The 20379-nt window shown below is 40.2% G+C and overlaps 1 protein-coding gene across 48 annotated transcripts in view; it reads right to left on the reverse strand.

Moving 5' to 3' along the window:
- Positions 1–20379, reverse strand: part of BBX (BBX high mobility group box domain containing) — a 297568-nt gene that overhangs the window by 172655 nt on the left and 104534 nt on the right. The window lies entirely within an intron of this gene.

The following is a 20379-nucleotide window of genomic DNA, read 5'->3' on the forward strand; positions in this document are numbered from 1 at the left end:
TTGCTTTGAATATTCTCAGTATTTGAATACTAAGTAAATTGCTGCTGCTGCTGCTGCTGCTACTAAGTCGCTTCATTGTGTCCGACTCTGTGTGACCCCATAGATGGCAGCCCACCAGGCTACACCATCCCTGGGATTCTCTAGGCAAGAACAGTGTTTCAAAAAGGTAGATTTTGTTTTTATTTAGGTAGTTTTAACATGTTTAATTTTGACAGTCTGAACAACCACTTTTTACTCCTACCAATTTCAAGCTACATTAACTGATTTGATAATGTGGACATTTTATTTTAATGTTCCTTTGCCATTAAGACTTGTTTCAGGGACCATGGTGCACCTATGAATTTCTGCAGTTTCCATAAGTAGAGGTGGAAAATGAGCTGGTATTAGTCTAGTCAGATGGCTTGGCAAGGAGGCCCTGAATGCCTCTTTTATACTCTTGTGAACTATGTAAATGTGCCTTTGACCTTCTCAGGCAGGGGAAATTGCACATTTAAGGCAGAAAGAGTTTCACTTCCAGGAAGAGTATAAAAACGTGCTTGCCAGCAGCTATATGAGGCACACTGACAGGGAAACCCCAGGTACTTTGGGAAGATTCATTAGCTCTATCAAGTCACTAAGCTGGAAAATAAAAGGTTAAGATAATCCCAGCCCTGTGGGATATCGCATATCCACATTACTGTGGCTTGGTCCAAGTAAACCTTGGCCTACACACCTGAGGAAGTAGCCTGTATCTTCAAGGAGGGGTTCTGTGAATTAAACTCCCTGGAGGAATCTCAGGACTACCTTGTCCTTTGAGGTAAGAAAGGATTCCTTTAATCAGCATTCACAATAGACAGAAAATCATACTCTTAACTTAGTCCAAAGTCAGTTGATAAAAAAAGGAAGTGAGTTGTGAGCAATTTATATCATTTTAAATGGAAACAATCAAAAAACATTCTGTTCCAAGAAGTAAAGGACCCTGATCTTTCCCTTTTTGCCTGTATTACTTAAATTGCACAAAGACAATTTAAAGAAAACTAACGTACAATTCTGTCATCTAAAAATCACATCTCTATTAATAACATTATGTTATTAAAAAACCATACTATCCAAAAAGAGTTCTTGTCCCTTTCAGGTGTGCCTAAAGGATATCTAGCAAGTAGTTTTGAAGCAGAAAGACTCTAGTTCCAGATATGTTGATTCCAAGAACATTTCTGATCAGTCAGTCAGTCAGTTCAGTTGGCTCAGTTATGTTTGACTCTGTGACCCCATGGACTGCAGGATGCCAGGCCTCCCTGTCCACCGTCAACTCCCGGAGTTTACTCACTCACGTCCATTGAGCCGGTGATGCCATCCAACCATCTCATCCTCTGTCATCCCCTTCTCCTCCCACCTTCCATTTTTCCCAGCATTAGCGTCTTTTCCAATGAGTCAGTTCTTCGCCTCAGGTGGACAAAGTATTGGAGTTTCAGCTTCAGCATCAGTCCTTTCAATGAATATATGCAGGACTTATTTCCTTTAGGATGGACTGGTTGGATCTCCTTACTGTTGGACTGGTTGAATCTCCTTGCTGCCCAAGGGACTCTCAAGAGTCTTTACAACACCACACTTCAAAAGCATCAATTCTTCGGCCTTCAGCTTTCTTTGTAGTCCAGCTCTCATACCCATACATGACCACTGGAAAAACAATAGCTTTGACTAGATGGACCTCTATTGGCAAAGTGATGTCTCTGCTTTTTAATATGCTGTCTATGTTCGTCATAACTTTTCTTCCAAGGAGCAAGTGTCTTTTAATTTCATAGCTGCAGTCACCAAATGTAGTGATTTTGGAGCCCAAAAACATAAAGTCTGTCACTGTTTCCACTGTTTCCCCATCGATTTGCCATGAAGTGATGGGGCCAGATGCCATGATCTTCATTTTCTGAATGTTGAGTTTCAAGCCAACTTTTTCACTCTCCTCTTTCACCTTCAAGAGGCTCTTTAGTTCTTCTTCACTTTCTGCCATAAAAGGGTGGTGTCATCTGCACATCTGAGGTTACTGATATTTCTCCTGGCAATCTTGATTCCAGTTTTTGCTTCATCCATTCCAACATTTCTCATGATGTACTCTGCATGTAAGTTAAATAAGCAGGGTGACAATATACAGCCTTGACATACTCCTTTCCCAATTTGGAACTAGTCTGTTGTTCCATGTGCAATTCTCACTGTTGCTTCTTGACCTGAGTACAGATTTCTCAGGAGGCAGGTCAGGTGGTCTGGTATTCCCATCTCTTTCAGAATTTTCCACAGTTTATTGTGATACACATAGTCAAAGGCTTTGGTGTAGTCACAAGGCAGAAATAGATGTTTTTCTGGAACTCTCTCACTTTTTCATGATCCAACAGATGTTGGCAATTTGATCTCTGGTTCCTCTGCCTTTTCTAAAACCAGCTGGAACATCGGAAGTTCACAGTTTATGTTCTGTTGAAGCCTGGCCTGGAGAATTTTGAGCATTACTTTATTAGCATGTGAGATGAATGCAAATTGTGCGGCAGTTTGAGCATTCTTTGGCATTGCCTTTCTTTGGGATTGGAATGAAAATGGACCTTTTCCAGTCCTGTGGCCACTGCTGAGTCTTCCAAATTTGCTGGCATACTGAGTGCAGCACTTTCACAGCATCATCTTTCAGGATTTGAAAGAGCTCAACTGGAATTCCATCACCTCCACTAGCTTTGTTCATAATGATGGTTCCTAAGACCCACCTGACTTCACATTCCAGGATGTCTGGCTCTAGGTGAGTGATCACACCATCGTGATTATCTGGGTCGTAAAGATCCTTTTTGTACAGTTCTTCTGTGTATTCTTGCCACCTCTGCTTAGTATTTTCTACTTCTGTCAGGTCCATGCCATTTCTGTCCTTTATTGTGCCCATCTTTGCATGAAATGTTCCCTTGGTATCTCTAATTTTCTTGAAGAGATCTCTACTCTCTTCCATTCTACTGTATTCCTCTATTCCTTTGCATTGATCACTGAGGAAGGCTTTCTCATCTCTTCTTGCTATTCTTTGGAACTATGCATTCAAATGGGTGTATCTTTCCTTTTCTCCTTTGCCTTTTGCATCTCTTCTTTTCAGAGCTATTTGTAAGGTTCCTCAGATAACCATTTTGCCTTTCTTTTTCTTGGGGATGGTCTTGATCACTGCCTCCTGTCCAACGTCATGGACCTCTGTCCATAGTTGTTCAGGCACTCTAACAGATCTAATCCCTTGAATCTATTTGTCACTTCCACTGTATAATCATAAGGGATTTGATTTAGGTCATCCTGATATGATGACACAAAGGAATCTGTTCAAAAACAGTGAAGTGTTACTACACTCCCTTTCGAAGTTATTTATTCACAAAGCAGTTACTCCTAGAACTGCTGCTGCTACTGCTGCTAAGTCGCTTCAGTCGTGTCCAAGTCTGTGCGACCCCATAGACAGCAGCCCACCAGGCTTCCCCGTCCCTGGGATTCTCCAGGCAAGAACACTGGAGTGGGTTGCCAGTTCCTTCTCCAATGCATGAAAGTGAAAAGTGAAAGTGAAGTCGCTCAGTCGTGTCCGACTCTAGCAACTCCATGGACTTCAGCCTGCCAGGCTCCTCTGTCCATGGGATTTTCCAGGCAAAAGTACTGGAGTGGGGTGCCATGAACAAATAATACTATATAATAATTAGCTACGTTAAACCAGAAAGAGCCAAGAAACTGCCCTTAGAGGAAAACAGAGAAGTCAATTACAACCTTTCCACAGCTGAAACCAAGAGGTTAAGTGACTGGACAGAAGGCATTCAACTAGTGTGTGGCCAAGCTGGACAAGACTCTGTGATTCCACACTGCTTGCTGCCCCTGTAGGAAATGATGTTAGCCCTGACTCGAGACCCCATTCCATCGTGGAATCCCAGAAAGCTGAAGGGAGTCGGTCTTCACTCAGTTCAACCACACAGCAAGCTAGACGCAGAGCTAGCCAGAACCAAGGCTCCTACTATTGGTCCGTGCACTGTCCCTGGGCACAATGCTCCCTTCTGAGCTGTCGTCAGTCAGTTTGACCTGAAGGCAGGTGGCTCCAGGTCAGATGATGTTAGATCCCTACTCTTCCTCTGTTCTTCCACTGTAGCAACATTTCAGGGCTGTCAGAGAAGGCTTCTTGGCTCCAGAACACTTTCCCCTTTCTAGTCTGAACACATCTTCTAGTTGCAAAAGTAAGCACACAAAAAATTTGTGTTTCTAAATACTCTTATAAATACCTAGGAGTGGGCTTCCCTGGTGGTAAAGTGGTTAAGAATCCAACCGCCAAGGCAGCAACACAGGTTCAATCTCTGCCCTGGGAAGGTGCCACAGGCCACATGTGTTCCACAACTATTGAGCCTGTGCTCTAGAGCCGCAGAGTCACAGCTACTGAAGCCCGCGTACATAGAGCCTGTGCTCTGTAACAAGAGAAGCCACCACGATAAGAAGCCCATGCTCCCAGCAATTAGAGAAAAGTCCACGCAGCAACGCAGACCCTGCACAAAAATAAATAAATCTTAAAACAAATTTTTAATTAAAAAAATATATACCTTGGAGTAAAAAGTTAATGTTTGTTTATGTGGGGGGAGGGGGAGCATATAGAAACTCTGTACTCTCCAAGCAGTTTTGCTGTGAACCCAAAACTTCCCTAAAAAGTAAAGTTTATTATTTTTTTAAAGCTGTCAATTTACTTCATTCTAACAATTTTAAAATTATATGCACACTAGTGAACGACAAGCAGAAGGCCCTGGCACCCCACTCCAGTACTCTTGCCTGGAAACTCCCATGGATGGAGGAGCCTGGTAGGCTGCAGTCCATGGGGTCGCTAAGAGTCGGACACGACTGAGCGACTTCACTTTCCCTTTTCCCTTTCATGTATTGGAGAAGGAAATGGCAACCCACTCCAGTGATCTTGCCTGGAGAGTCCCAGGGACGGGGCAGCCTGGTGGGCTGCCGTCTAGGGGGTGGCACAGACCTGGACACGACTGAAGTGACTTAGCAGCTTAGCAGTGAACGACAGGCCAATAGCAGTTAAGAATTTATAAACAGTAATTCTCCCTTTAAATGCTCACATCCACCAGAAACACCTACTAACAATTAAATTTATGTCCTCCATTAAACCTAACCCCATGCCCTACAACATCAACCTCTGTACAGTATACGTGCTTCACTGATCACTAATCCTCATTAAATGTCTCTGCTCCTACAGCAGTCATTTCAAGTAATGTGCAATATTTGGGCTCAAACTAAGCCAATTCAAAAATCAAAAAAAATTCAAAGGAAATATTCTCCTAGTACTCCCATTGATTTGACAGAAAAAAGATTTATCCTTTGTGGCTAATTCCAGCATAATAGTGACCCTCAGAACTCAGTGTTATACAACCACAGAGGCCACTAATCACACAGGTCTCAAGGTGAATGGTGACATGTATATATGCCTTGCAAACATCTGTACTAGTCATGGCTCTGAACCCTACTAGTAAGTATTTTGAAATTTTAACTTTTTTTTTTTTATAATTAATAAAGTCAGATTTTGTCATTTCAAGTTAAAAAGCAAATTCCCTGTAGACGCCTTACTTAAACGGGAGAATAATCAGCCACAGAAGTGTGTTTTTCTATACTGGCTCTTCTTAAGCAGAAATTACAGACATACATGTTTTTGCCTGCAAGGTATAAGTGTATCTCCCATTTTCTGGAAACAGAACATTGACTTTTAGGAAAATACTCCACTTTCTCAAGGTCCATGCCTGGAGTGGGACTGACCTAATTCTTCTCAAGCTACAGGGATAGACGTATAACCCAGGCTTGGCCCATCAGCTTGTTTCATTTTCTGGAATGAGAAACGGGTGTGAAACCTAGATCAGGGCACAGCACGCAAAATAACAGGTATGTGCAGGTACATTATTACTACTGTCTGAAATGAGAGGAGAAAAGAAAGTACGATGGCTTGCACTTCTGTTTTCATAAGAGGAAAAGAACATAGAAGTAGTGGACCACACATAAACCTCCTGAAAAAGAAAATGAAAGGGAGTAATGATATACTTTACTTTATTTGAAATCCTAATTTCAATCAATTTATTTTAAAAATCTGGCACATCATAACATTCAGTAAGTCAAGATGTTTAAATTTTCAATCTGTACTTCTATAGCACCAATTTTCCTTCAGTTTATATTTCCTATAAAGAGAAGTTTCAAGTTTCAACAAAAACACTGAAAAACTAGATGATGTGACTTCTAAAACCAATTCTAAGGGCATTTCGATTATGTATGCCATTATACTTAAGTGGATATTGGCACACAATTCATTCTCCATACCTGAAATTATTTTTATCCTCATATTTAGGAAAAAGAAAAAAAACATGGAATAGTTAGGAATAGAGTGATTTGCTTTAGTGAGTTACCATACTTTTTTCTGGAAAAAATAACCAATTTTTAAAGAACAAAAGTAAAATATAATGACACGAAAGCTATTCTGAATATAATTTTTAAATCTGTTCTATGATTCTGCTTTATTATTTTATTTTTTAGATTCTACATATAAGCAAAATCATACAGTATTTGTCTCTGACCTATTTCACTTAGCATAATACCCTATAGGTATCCATGTTGTAATGAATGACAAATTAAATGAATGAATTTCACATTGGTTTTTAGGGATACGTAGCATTCCAGTGTATGCACGCATGGTGGTGGGGGGAGGGTGTTGAGATCTCTTCTTCATATATTCATCCACTGATGGACATATAAGTTGTTTCATACCTTGGCTACTATACACAATGCTGCAATGAATGCAGAGGTGCATATATCTCTTTGAATTAGTGTTTTTGTATCCAGATAAATATCTAGAAGTAGAATAACTGGATCATATGACGGTTCTGTTCTTAATTTTTAAAGGAAATCCCTATATGGTTTTCCAAGTGGTTGCACCAATTTATATTCCTACCAACAGCATGTAAGGGTTCCTTTTCTTCACATTCTCTCCAACACTTATTATTGCTTATTTTTTTGATAATAACCTAAATACAAAATTTAAAAAGAATCTTCTCTGCGAAATAAGTTACTTTTATGAAATGGCAGCCCACTCCAGTACTATTGCCTGGAAAATCCCATGGATAGAGGAGCCTGGTAGGCTACAGTCGGTGGGATCGCAAAGAGTCAGACACAACTGAGCGACTCCACTTTCTTTCTTTATAGATAGAAATAGTCACAAAAAACAGAGAGTTGGGTATCACACAGTATATTAGAAATTATCTTCTTCGTAAATCCTTCATATAATTTTTACTTGACTCATACCATTCATAAATATATGCAATGTGTTCACATACGAGCAAATATATACATATGACCAAATCTCAACTCCCAAGTGCTGAATTCTACTGCAAGTCACATTCCAGAAGGTACTTGCTATAATTTAAAAGCAATAACACAAGCACTTGTTTCCTACTTTGGAGTAAGATGGAAACAAAGAAAGAAATATCATTTAAATGTAAATTAAGATCTAGGATATACTTCCAAACATGCTATACCAAGGAGGCTTTTATAGTATTCTGTAAATGTCAAACTCTGCTTCAACAACACAATTAAAACTGAACTTCAATTACTCTACTTGGGGTAACAGTGCCTGGAAGAAGAGTAATTACATCTTCTGGAATGTGGTTCACAGTCTTCAATGAATCTAGTCACCATCAAGGGCTTCATATAAGGAATTTCTGAGAATCCTCAAAATATAGTCTAAGATACAGACTTGAATAGAAGTCTATTTATCTATAATGAAATCTGCAATACAATTCAACACTGTAGCTAACAAGATAGTCTTAAATAATCAATAGTTTCCCTCTGTCCCATACTCCACTCCCATTCTCCTTTCTCCCTTCATTTTACTGACATTTTTTTCTTCCAGTTTTACTGAAATATAATCGAGATATGGCACTGTATAAGTTTAAGGTGTACAGCACAATGGTTTGCCTTACATACATCATGAAATGATTACCACAATCAGTTTAAGGAACATCCATCATCTCACACAGATACGAAATAGAAGAAGTAGAAAAAAACTTTTTCTTGAGAATTCTTAATATTTGTTCTGTTAACTTCCATATGTAACATAAAGCAGTGTTAATTATATTTAGTATATTGTACACTATATCCCTAGCACTAACTTACTTTACAGTGGGGAACTTGTACCTTTTGACTACTTTCCTCCAATCCCTCCTCCTCCCACCTGTGGTAACCACAAATCTGATTTTGTTTCCTATGAGTTTGTTTCTTCGTTTTGAAGTACATAATTGACCTATACTACGTTATGTCTACTCATTTCAAAATAATCACTATGCCAAGTCAAGTTACTAAATATCCCCATGCAGGGATATTAGTTACTGACTATACTCCCCATTCTGTACATTTCATAACGCATGACTCATTTATTTTGCAACTGAAAGTTTGTACTCCTCATCTCCCTCACCGATTTCATGCCTCTCCTCAACCCCCTTCCCTCTGGCAACCACTTCCTTGTTCTCTGTACCTGTAACTCTGTTTCTGTTTTGTTATGTTCATTTATTTATTTTTTAGATTCCACATATAAGTAAAATCACATGATATTTGTCTTTCTGTCTGACATATTTCACTTAGCATAATACCCTCTTGGTCCATCCATGTTACTGCAAATGTCAGGATTTCATTCCTTTTTATGACTAATACTCCACTCAGCTACTCTTATGTTTTTAGACTGGAGTATACAGTCCATTTGTGTTTAATGTAGTTATTAATAAGTGTACTTACTGTCATTTCATTAACTGTTTTGGGATTGTTTTTGTAGTTGTTTTTGTTCCTTTCTTCTTTTGCTCTTTTCTCTTGTGATGTGACTAACTTTAGGATCATGTTTGGACTTTTTTTTTTGGTATGTGTATCTGGATTTTTGGTTTGTGATTACCATGAGATTTATGTATAGCATTCTATCTATATTTGTGATTAAGTTGCTGATTTCTTAAGTTCATATATGTTTTCATTGCATTTTCACTGCCCCCCCCCACAATGTTTACTGTTTCTTACACACTTCACATTTCCTGTTTTTGTATGCCTTAACTAAGTACTGTAGATACAGCTGAGTTTACTCCTTTTGCTGTTTAATCTTCTAAACTAGCTTTGTACATGGTTGATTTACTACCTTTACCCTATATTTGCTTTACCAATGAGATTTTTCCTTGTAATCTGCATGTTTCTGGTTGCGGCCATTTCTTTTATGATAACAGAAGTCCCTTTAACATTTCTTGTATAGCTGGTTTGGTGGTGCTGAACTCCGTTGGCTCTTGCTTATCTGTAAAACTTGATCTCTTGATCAAATCTAAATAAAAGCCTTGCCGGGTAAAGTATCCTTGGTTGGAGGTTTTTCCCTTTCATTACTTTACTTAAATATATTGTTTCACTCCCTTATGGCCGGCAGAGTTTCTGCTGAAAAATCAGGTGACAGTCTTATGGAAGCTCCTTTGTATGAACCTGTTGCTTTTCTCTTGCAGCTTTTAATATTCTCTTTAATTTTTGCTATCTTAATTGCAGTGTATCTTGGTGTGATCCTCTTTGGCTGGTCTTGTTTGGGACTCTCTGTGCTTTCTGGACCTGGATACCTGTTCCTTTCCCAGGTTACGGAAGTTTTCAGTTATTATATCTACAAATACACCCCGTTCTCTCTCCTCCTTCAGGGACCCCTATAACGTGAATGTTAGTATGCTCCTTGTCCCAGTGGTCTCTTTAAACTATCCTCATTTCTTTTCATTCTTTTTCTGATCAGCTTCAGTGATTTCCACTACTGTATCTTCCAACTCACTCATCTGTTTCTATCATTTAGTCTACTGTTGATACCATCTAGTTTATTTTTCATTTCTAGATTCTTCCTGTTTGGTGGTTCTTTATATATTCTCTTTGTTAAACACCTCTAACTTCTCTCTCTACACAGCCATTCTTCTCCCTAGTTCTTTGATCATCCCTATGATCACTACCCTGAACTCTTTCTTGAATAGACTGCCTGTCTGTACTTCACCTGGTCCTTCTTCTGGGGCTTTAGCTTTTTCCTTTGTTTTGAACATATTCCTCTGTCACCTCATTTTGGCCTAATATGCTATTTTCATTTCTATGTATTTAGTAAGCTGATTTATATTTCCTGATCTCGGAGAAGCAGTTTTTTATAGTAGACACCCTATGTGTTGCAGCAGCACATTCCCCTCTGGTCACCAGAGCTATATGCTCTAGGGGTACCCCCTAAGTGGGCTGCAGGGTCCTTCCCTTCTGATTGTGTGACTATGTGGGCAGTCTGGTAGGTGTGGCTGGCCCCAGCTAACTTGGCTGCCAAGATTTGCCTTATTTAGAGGATGCCAGTCATTGGTGGGCAGGGCCAGGTCTCAGGGAGTTCCCAGGGTTACTGCTGGTCCACTGGTGGGCAGAGCCAGGTTCCAGGGTGGGTGACTGGAGGGTCAGGAGACACAGATGTAGTGTTGCTTGCTGGTGGGCAAGGCTGGTTCCTGACACTTTTGGCTATGGGGTCCAGGGTTTCCCAAAGCTGGTGCAAGCCCACCAGTAACCGAGGCTAGATCCCAGTGAGGCTGACTGAGGGGTCCAGGGTATCTCAGAGCTAATAGCTTGCTTGTGTACAGGACTGGGACTGGGAGGTCCATGGCTGGTGCTAACTTACTGGCGGATGGGCTGCCTATTGACAAGGCAGTCTTTGGGGCTGTGGTGGTCATGGGGTTGGTGCCCATCCACTGGTGGGGGAGACTGGTCCTGAGCTACTGCTGGCCCACTCGTGGGAAGAGGCAGGCCTGTGGGTCTCTGGCTGCAAGGCCCTGGAGGTTGCGGAGCTAGTACTGGCCCACTGATAGGTAGGGCTGAAATTCAGGGATCCCAGGGGTTACTGCCTGCCCATTGGTGGGTGAGGTTGGTCCCTGCATTAGTGCTAGCCCTGCCATGGGCTCAAGGGTTTTAAGGTAGCTATGCTGGTGTTCAGTTGCTCAGTCATGTTCGACTCTTAAGACTCCACAGACTGCAGCACACCAGGCTTCCCTGTCCTTCACTATCTCCCAGAGTTTGCTCAAACTCATGTCCATTGAGTCAATGATACGGTCCAACCATCTCAACCTCTGGCACCTCCTTCTCCTCCTGCCCTGAATCTTTCCCAGTGTCAGGATCTTTTTCAACGAGTTGGCTCTTCCCATCAGGTGACCAAAATATTGGAGCTTCAGCCTCAGTCCTTCCAATGAATATTCAAGATTGATTTCTTTTAGGATTGACTGGTTTGATCGCCTTGCTGTCCAAGGGACTCTCAAGAATCTTCTCCAGCATCACAGTTCAAAAGCATCAATTCTTCAGTGCTCAAACTTCTTTATGGTTCAACTCTCATATCTGTACATGGCTACTGGAAAAACCATAGCTTTGACTATCCCGATCTTTATTGGCAAAGTGATGCCTCTGCTGTTCAATATGTTATTTAGGTTTGTCATAGCTTTTCTTCCAAGGAGCAATATGTTCCTGTTTAACTAGTACCTTGCCCTGAGATGTCTGAGAACTGGAGCCTGGTGCAGGCTGGTGAGAGGGCTGGTGCCAGTGCTAATAAACCAGAGAAAAAAATTCCAAAATAGTGCTTCCCAGATCCAATATCCTTGTAGTACAAGGAGGTCCCCAAAATGGCTGCTGCCAGTGTCTATGTCCCAGGGTAAGTTCTAGTTCCCTCCTGCCTCTCTGGGATGCAGTCTGTGATCAGCAAGTGAGAATGACCCAGACTCCTTTTGAATTACCACTTCTGCCCTGGGATTTTGGAGTATGTGAGATTTTATGTGCACGCTTTAAGAGTGGAATCTGTGTTTCTACAGCCCACTGGGTCTGCCGAAAGTAAGCCCTACTTGGCCTTCAAAGCCAGTGTTCTGGGAGTGTTGTCTTCCTGGCTGGGGATCCTGATGTGGGGCTTGAACCCCTGGTTCCTCGGGAAGAAGCTCTGCAATCGGAATTATCTTTCTGTTTGCAAGTCACCCCTACCTCCTACCCCAGGGACATGGGTCTTGAATATTGCATCTTAGCCCATCCTGTCTCATTATGGTTCCTTCTTTATATCTCTAGTTGTAGAAGATCTTCTCTTCTAGTCTTCCAATCTTTCTCATCAACAGTTGCTCTGCAGATAGCTGTAATCTTAGTGTGCCCATAGGAGAAGGTAAGCTCATGGTCTTCCTCGTCTGTCATATGCCACTCCTCCAAAGCCATCACTTTAATGCACTTACTATTTTGAATACATGTTAATTTTGCACAGAACTGAGAATGGTACACCAGATAAACAGAGGTACAGGAATGCACAGATGCAAAAAAATCTCTTTTGAGTTTCTAATATGAGAAGTCAAATAATATATTTATTTCCTGAGCTATGTTTTTGTTTTGCTGTTCTCAGAGCAAAACACAGTTGAAGATCCAACTCTCTGCTCACTTCATCCTCACCACTACCTTAAACTTGGGTCACCCAACATTTGGTAAAGAGGATGGTGAGAAGTTGAGCAGGAAGAGAGAAAGGGTTAATATGGCTAATGTAAACCTGGCAATTCCCAACATACCGTAAGATATATTTTTCAGAGACTACAAAGCAGCTGCAAGCTATCTAAATCTCAAGGTATAAGGTTCCAAAAACTAGCACAGTTTCTGTCTGCAGATTCAACTACACAGCAAAGAATCTAACAAACACACAGAATTGTCTGTTTATGTGTGACATAAAGATTTAAGATTAACAGAAGAAAAGTACTATAAAACTGGTCCTAAGGAAAATTAAAGCTGAGGTTTGCTGCCCTCAAACTTTCTTCACAAATATTCCCACCTCCCCCAAAGACTTCTCATGCCACCACAGGTAGCAACAAGCTTCACTCCATCATCCTCTACATCAAAACCTACTTTTACATCAGTGACTAAGTATATGTACCAAGTAGTAAAATTTGCAGGGTAACAAGCATTCAACGTTAACATCAATGCATGTGCATACTCCGATATGTCTGACTCTTTATGACTCTATGGACTGTAGCCCCGCAGGCTTCTCTGTCCATGGGATTCTCCAGGCAAGAATACTGGAGCCGAGTGCCATTTCCTCCTCCAGGGGATCTTCCTGACCCAGGGATCAAACCCACGTCTCTTGCATTGCTGGTGAATTCTCTACCCCTTAAGTCATTGGGGAAGCCCTCCAAAAATTTTTTAAAAAGACCCAAAGGCAGACAAGTAACCCCCCAGGGGTCTTTAAACCTTCTCACTGGGATGTGCTAGGTACACAGATTATGTCCCAGTAATAAAATCTCCAACTGTGGAGTAATAAGAGTAGGTAACATGAAAGCACACCCACAGATTTATAAGTAACCATCATCATCTTCTCTTTATCTGCTTTTATATCACTGAAATGGAACACAGTCTGAGCTGAGTAGCATCAATGGAACAAATAATAAAAGTCTGAAAGAACTCAACAGGGGATTCCTATCTTACATGAAAAGCATGTAAAATGACATATTGCAGTATGAGTCAACAGAAGCACTCAAAAGGAAATCAAGTTTAGTAGAACTATACAGTCCAGCAAGAGGGAATGAGAGCTCACTCTATCTGGTGCTGTCTGTCTAAATAATGTGAGGACAGGAAGAGTTAAAGTGCCTCTAGACAAGATCACTGAGAGATTATAGCCAGAAGCTAAGCAACTGTGTTAGGGGCAAAATGGTTGAAGGCAATGAAAATGTTACTCTGGAAAAGAAGTGCTGTTTTCATATCTTTGGGGCGGGGAGGGGCGGGGTAGGGGGTGTCTTATAAAGAAGAGGCATCAAAGACATAATTTTATATAGTGGTTTCAGAGTTTAAAATTGGAATCAATTAACAGATGTTTCTTTGAGGCTGTTTGAGACATTCAGAAAGAGCACATTCTTCTAACCATGAGATCTATCCAAAATCAGTGAGTTTCTCTGGGATATTTATCTATCAATTGAGATGTTCAAACAGAAACTTCAGGAGTTACTGTATGGGCACTGAGGGCTGATCACTAAGCCATAGAGTCTAAGGTCCAAACATTTCAGGATTCTTTAGCTTTCTGAAATCAAAGCAGATAAAAGCTGGAAGCCATGAGGCTTGAAATCCATCATACCCAGCAGTCATGGCACCCAGCAACCACAGCTCTACACCCCTGATCTAAATGCCAAATGTCCAGTAACATATCAAAGAAAAGTTTAGGCTGTATGCACTTTAAATCACACCAAATGTCAGTTATGAGTCAAACTGTTTAAGGAACTGGAATTGATCAGATACTAGTTTCTAATTAAAAGTCTATACATATCTTTTCATATAATCAAAAGGTTTAATATTAATACAATTATCACCTACTAAGTTTATGTCCATATTGTTACACTGAATTTAAACTGGTTTAATAAAAGTAATTAAAAATAAATATGAAGTGTTATTAGTTTCATAAAACTGTTCTTTGGAATCCAAAATACTTTTTAGACATTCAAAATCTATAAAAAAATTATAGTGATTTTTTTTCATTTTATATACTAAGAAGACACAGCCACCAACAGTACAGTTATACTCATCAACTTCACAAATATGAAAATAATTTTCAGACTAAAAATTATCAGATGGGTACATCATTTAACAATATACCTTCTCAATGCCTTTTATAAAAATCATTATTTTACAAATATACCAAAAGACCAGGCTACTAATTTTAAGAGAGTAAAGAATCTGTCAGACATTTATATTCTGCTAGGGGTTTTATTTCTTAATTTGCATTTTACAGACTTAGGTCCATATTTTTATTTCATTATCTTATGAAATTTGCCTTTCAGCATACTTTTAGCTGAACTTGCAGGGCAGGGAATGCACCTTGGAATTGAAGATCATGAGGTTAATATTTTGGTAGGATTACCATATCTTATAAGTGACTTTCTTTTTTTTTAATTTTATTTTATTTTTAAATATAAGTGACTTTCTAAGGGACTGTGCCATTGTTTCCCTGACAGAAGACAAACCCTTTCATAAAATTCTCCTGGACAAATAACTACTTTGATAGTTTTTTTGTAATCATTCATTTTTATTGTGGGAACCCTTTTGTGAAGGTTATACCAAACATCAAAGTCAAAAACAAACTTCCACAACCTCAACTTTAGAAATCATATTTCCTCAATAAAAATGAACTTTAAATTACTAGTAGATACACATGTTTGTTGTTGTTTAGTTGCTTAGTCGTGTCCAACTTGCTCCTCTGCCCATGGGATTTCCCTGGAGGATTTCCTCCTCCAGGGGACCTTCCTGATCAGGGATTCAACCCAACCCAGGGATCCAACCAGAGCCTCCTGCATTGGCAGGTAGATTCTTTAACACTGAGCCACCAGGGAAGCCCAGAAAAATGTATTAACACTTCCAAAAAGTGAAAAGCACTAACAAACAAGCATTTCTAAGACCCACAGAAGGTTATCACTAGGATCTGTAATTGGGACACTCTAGGAAGCTCTTGATTGCCAAGGCTTGTGGAAGGGAACTAGATTTAAGTATTCTGAAAACCATTTTAAATTCACTTTGGAATACTCTGTCTTCCCATAAATGAATTTTCTTTAAGTATTAAAATATATACACAAGTAATTTGAATTTTTCGAATATATAAAATTTTAAATAAGTACTAGTGCTATTTTTGGCAGCTAAAATTAAAATCAATTTTACGTTTCTTAAATACAGGTCAGAAAGAGCAATTAGGAGTTAAGCAATCTTTGGTAGCTAAGGAAAACTGATGTGACTGAAATGTCACCAGGTTGCTATGGATAATCCACAAATAGCAAGAAGAATACATGCACTGGGAATATTTATATGCAAGAGACCTCCTACTAAAAAAGACAATGTCTTTAAAAACAAACCAGAACCTCCAAACTTATCTTAAATGGTTAGTTTTTCCTTTTTCTTTTGTTAAGCCAATTACTTCTAAGCAAAAAGATAAGTTCCAGCCCAAACAAGCAAGGATAAAACTTAAACTATACGTCAAACACAATGCTTAATTAAAATCTTCTAGATATCCTAAACCAAGAGACTTATTGAGATTTTGACCTTTCTCCTAACATTTTACTTTTTCCCACTGCACTGATATTTTATGGTGATTTTCTTCTTCCTCTTCACCTAAATGCAGTTTAGGTGAAACTACATTTTCACCCTTTCATCCAAGTAGTTTATTATCATGACTGCCTGCAGGGGGCACATTAGGAGGTAGATGTGATCAGGCAACAGCCAGAGGTGCTGAGAGAAATGGGGGAAGAGCCCAAGGGCTTAGAGGCCTGGCAGAGTGACAAGGTGATACTACCCTATTGTCCTGGAAAAGCAGATGTTTGTGCGGTTCAGACTGAGGCAGTACCAAAAATGTCTGCTCTAGTTGATAGAGATACAGTCTGTGATCGCTTTTACATGGAGTGTTACATGGCATGAACCATAAAAATGTTGAGCAGGCCACAGGATGTGTGAGTCATCCCAACACACACAGGATAAACCTATGGTTGAGCGACGTCAGCCAGTGTCCTCATGTAGGAAGCACAGGGAGAACAAGGGCCTTACGACCGAATTTTCAGGGAACCTTCACAGCCCGCCTTTTGACAGCTCCTTCACTGTGAGAAGAGTTAGGAAAGAAGCAAAGGGGATCATTACCATGACTGACATCACTGAATATTTTCAAAAGTTGGTGTGACCTGTTGATGGGATCTGCTGATCCTGAAGTACCCGCTCCTTATAGCACCCTACAGCCTGCCTGTAGCATATATTGTTCTTCCACACTTTCCTTATGTGTACAATCTCTAAATATTGCAAAAAACCCCTACACACTGAAGCACATTTCACTCACAGAATTACCTGCTCTCCTGGCCAGGATTCTCTGGTGGCTCAGACAGTAAAGAATCTGCCTGCAATGTGGGAGACCAGAGTTCAATCCCTGGGTTGGGAAAATCCCGTGGAAAAGGGAATGGCAACCCAATTCAGTATTCTTACCTGGAGAATTCCATGGAAGAGCCTGGAAGGCTAAAGTTCACGGACTTGGAAAGAGTTGGACACAACTGAGCAACTAACACACATATACTGGCCAGACCATATTGCACTTTCTGTTAGAACTGGTTTAAAAGTGAAAATATGAACCAACTGCTTTAATGCATAACAGATATGGCAAACTCATCATGATGGGGCAAATCCTATCTGGGAATCTAGTATCACTTTCCCCAGTCCTCATCCCAGAAATTTCAGTGGTTCAATTCAAATTAATGGAGGCCATACTGGCAACCAAAATAATATTAAGTTTCCTTTTTTTCTTTGGCAGTAAGTTGAGGGTGAGGAGAGAACATATTTAAATATAAAGAGTAGCTGTATTTACTGAGACATTGTGTAACTAATCAGAACTCAGAGGGCCCTCAAAAAGGTTCAAAGATGCAGCTTCCTTTTGAGTCTACCACTCTCAACCCAGACAACCAAACACAATCACATGACTGGCTTTTAAAGATCCAGAGGCCAAGGCACATCCTACCCTGAAACCACTAAAAAGATAATAAAACCACTTAAATGAGAATGATCTGTGAGGATGCCTGAGGGAGTTTAAAAAAAAAAATCATTCTATACAGTGACTCAACATCACTTGTGCAAAACTAGTACTTACTTCAGGAATACTACCTTGCATGATTTTTTGGTGTCTTTATCCCTATATTAATAGTTAGTCCTTATATGTTGAAATAAGTAGGGACTTATACATTCATGAAGAAATAGGACCAGATGCCATGATCTTAGTTTTCTGAATGTTGAGCTTTAAGCCTATGTTTTCACTCTTCTCTTTCACTTTCATCAAGAGGCTCTTTAGTTCTTCACTTTCTGCCATAAGGGTGGTGCCATCTGCATATCTGAGGTTATTGATATTTCTCCCGGCAATCCTGATTTCAGCTTGTGCTTCATCAAGCCCAGGGTTTCTCATGATGTACTCTGCATACAAGTTAAATAAGCAGGGTGACAATATACAGCCTTGACATATCCCTTTTCCTATTTGGAACCAGTCTGTTGTTCCATGTCCAGTTCTAACTGTTGCTTCCTGATCTGCATACAGGTTTCTCAAGAGGCAGGTCAGGTAGTCAGGTATTTCCATCTCTTTCAGAATTTTCTACTCTTTATTGTGATCCACACAGTCAAAGGCTTTGGCATAGTCAAAAAAGCAGAAATAGATGTTTTTCTGGAACTCTCTTGCTTTTTCCATGATCCAATGGATGTTGGCAATTTGATCTCTGGTTCCTCTGCCTTTTCTAAATCCAGCTGGAACACCTGGAAGTTCACGGTTCACGTATTGCTGAAGCCTGTCTTGGAAAATTTTGAGCATTACTTTACTAGCATATGAGATGAGTGCAATTGTGCGGTAGTTTGAGCATTCTTTGGCATTGCCTTTCTCTGGGATTGGAATGAAAACTGACCTTTTCCAGTCCTGTGGCCACTGCTGAGTTTTCCAAATTTGCTGACATATTGAGTGCAGCAGTTTCACAGCATCTTTTAGGATGTGAAATAGCTCAACTGGAATTCCATCACCTCCACTAGCTTTGTTCGTAGTGATACTTCCTAAGGCCCACCTGACCTCACATTCCAGGATGCTGGCTCTAGGTGAGTGATCACATCATCGTGCTTATCTGGGTTGTGAAGATCTTTCTTGTATAGTTTTTCTGTATAGTTGTATAGTTCTTCTTGCCGCCTCTTCTTAATATCTTCTGCTTCTGTTAGGTCCATACCATTTCTGTCCTTTATTGAGCCCATCTTTGCATGAAATACTCCCTTGGTATCTCTAATTTTCTTGAAGAGATCTCTAGTCCTTCCCATTGGGTTGTTTTTCTTCTCTTTCTTTGCATTGATCACTGAGGAAGGCTTTCTTATCTCTCCTTGCTACTCTTTGGAACTCTGCATTTAAATGGGTATATCTTTCCTTTTCTCCTTTGCTTTTCACTGCTCTTTTCACAGCTATTTGTAAGGATACCTCAGACAGCCATTTTGCTTTCTTGCATTTCTTTTTCTTGGGGGATTATCTTGATCCCTGTCTCCTGTACAATGTCACGAACCTCTGTCCACAGTTCATCAGGCACTCTGTCTAGCAGATCTAGTCCCTTAAATCTATTTCTCACTTCCACTGTATAATCGTAAGGGATTTGATTTAGGTCATACCTGAATGGTCTAGTGGTTTTCCCTACTTTCTTCAATTTAAGTCTGAATTTGACAATAAAGAGTTCATAATCTGAGCCACAGTCAGCTCCCGGTCTTGTTTTTGCTGACTGTATAGAGCTTCTCCATTTTTGGCTGCAAAGAATATAATCAATCTGATTTCAGTGTTGACCATCTGGTCATGTCCACGTGCAGAGTCTTCTCTTGTGTTGTTGGAAGAGGGTGTTGACTATGACCAGTGCGTTCTCTTGACAAAACTCTGTAAGCCCCTGTCCTGCTTCATTCGTATTCCAAGGCCAAATTTGCCTGTTACTCCAGGTATTTCTTGACTTCCTGTTTTTGCATTCCATTCCCCTATAATGAATGGAGAAACAACAGAAACAGTGGCTGACTTTATTTTTCTGGGCTCCAAAATCGCTGCAGATGGTGACTGCGGCAATGAAATTAAAAGATGCTTACTCCTTGGAAGGAAGTTATGACCAACCTAAACAGCATATTAAAAAGCAGAGACAGTACTTTGTCAACAAAGTCCATCTAGTCAAGGCTATGGTTTTTCCAGTAGTCATGTATGGATATGAGAGTTCGACTATAAAGAAAGCTGAGCGCCGAAGAATTGATGCTTTTGAACTGTGATGTTGGAGAAGACTCTTGAGAGTCCCTTGGACTGCAAGGAGATCCAGTCAGTCCATCCTAAAGGAAATCAGTCCTGGGTGTTCATTGGAAGGACTGATGTTGAAGCTGAAACTCCAATACTCTGTCCATGTGATGAGAAGAGTTGACTCATTGGAAAAGACCCTGATGTTGGGAAAGATTGGAGGCAGGAGGAGAAGGGGACGACAGAGGATGAGATGGTTGGCTGGCATCACCGACTCAATGGACATGAGTTTGGGTAAACTCCGGGAGTTGGTGATGGACAGGGAGGCCTGGCGTGCTGTGGTTCATGGGGTCACAAAGTCAGACACGACTGAGCAACTGAACTGAACTGAAATGAACTATCCATTCATAGACCCTGGATAGTCTTCAAATGAACAGGTTTAGAAGTTGTTTGTTTTTTACTTTGTTTCACTTTGGTTTGGGTTTGTTTCACCCTCATTAGCAATTAATCTGCATTACAGCTTCCTTTATGAAGAGGAGGTGCTAAGGGACAAAGCTACTGAATAACTGGGTAGCTTAGCTACTTAGATCACTCAA

This window comes from Bos grunniens, chromosome 1 (assembly GCF_055505025.1).
Source record: "Bos grunniens cultivar Pamir isolate PY7600 chromosome 1, Bosgru_T2T1.0, whole genome shotgun sequence".
In the NCBI taxonomy this organism is placed as follows: Eukaryota; Metazoa; Chordata; class Mammalia; order Artiodactyla; family Bovidae; genus Bos; species Bos grunniens.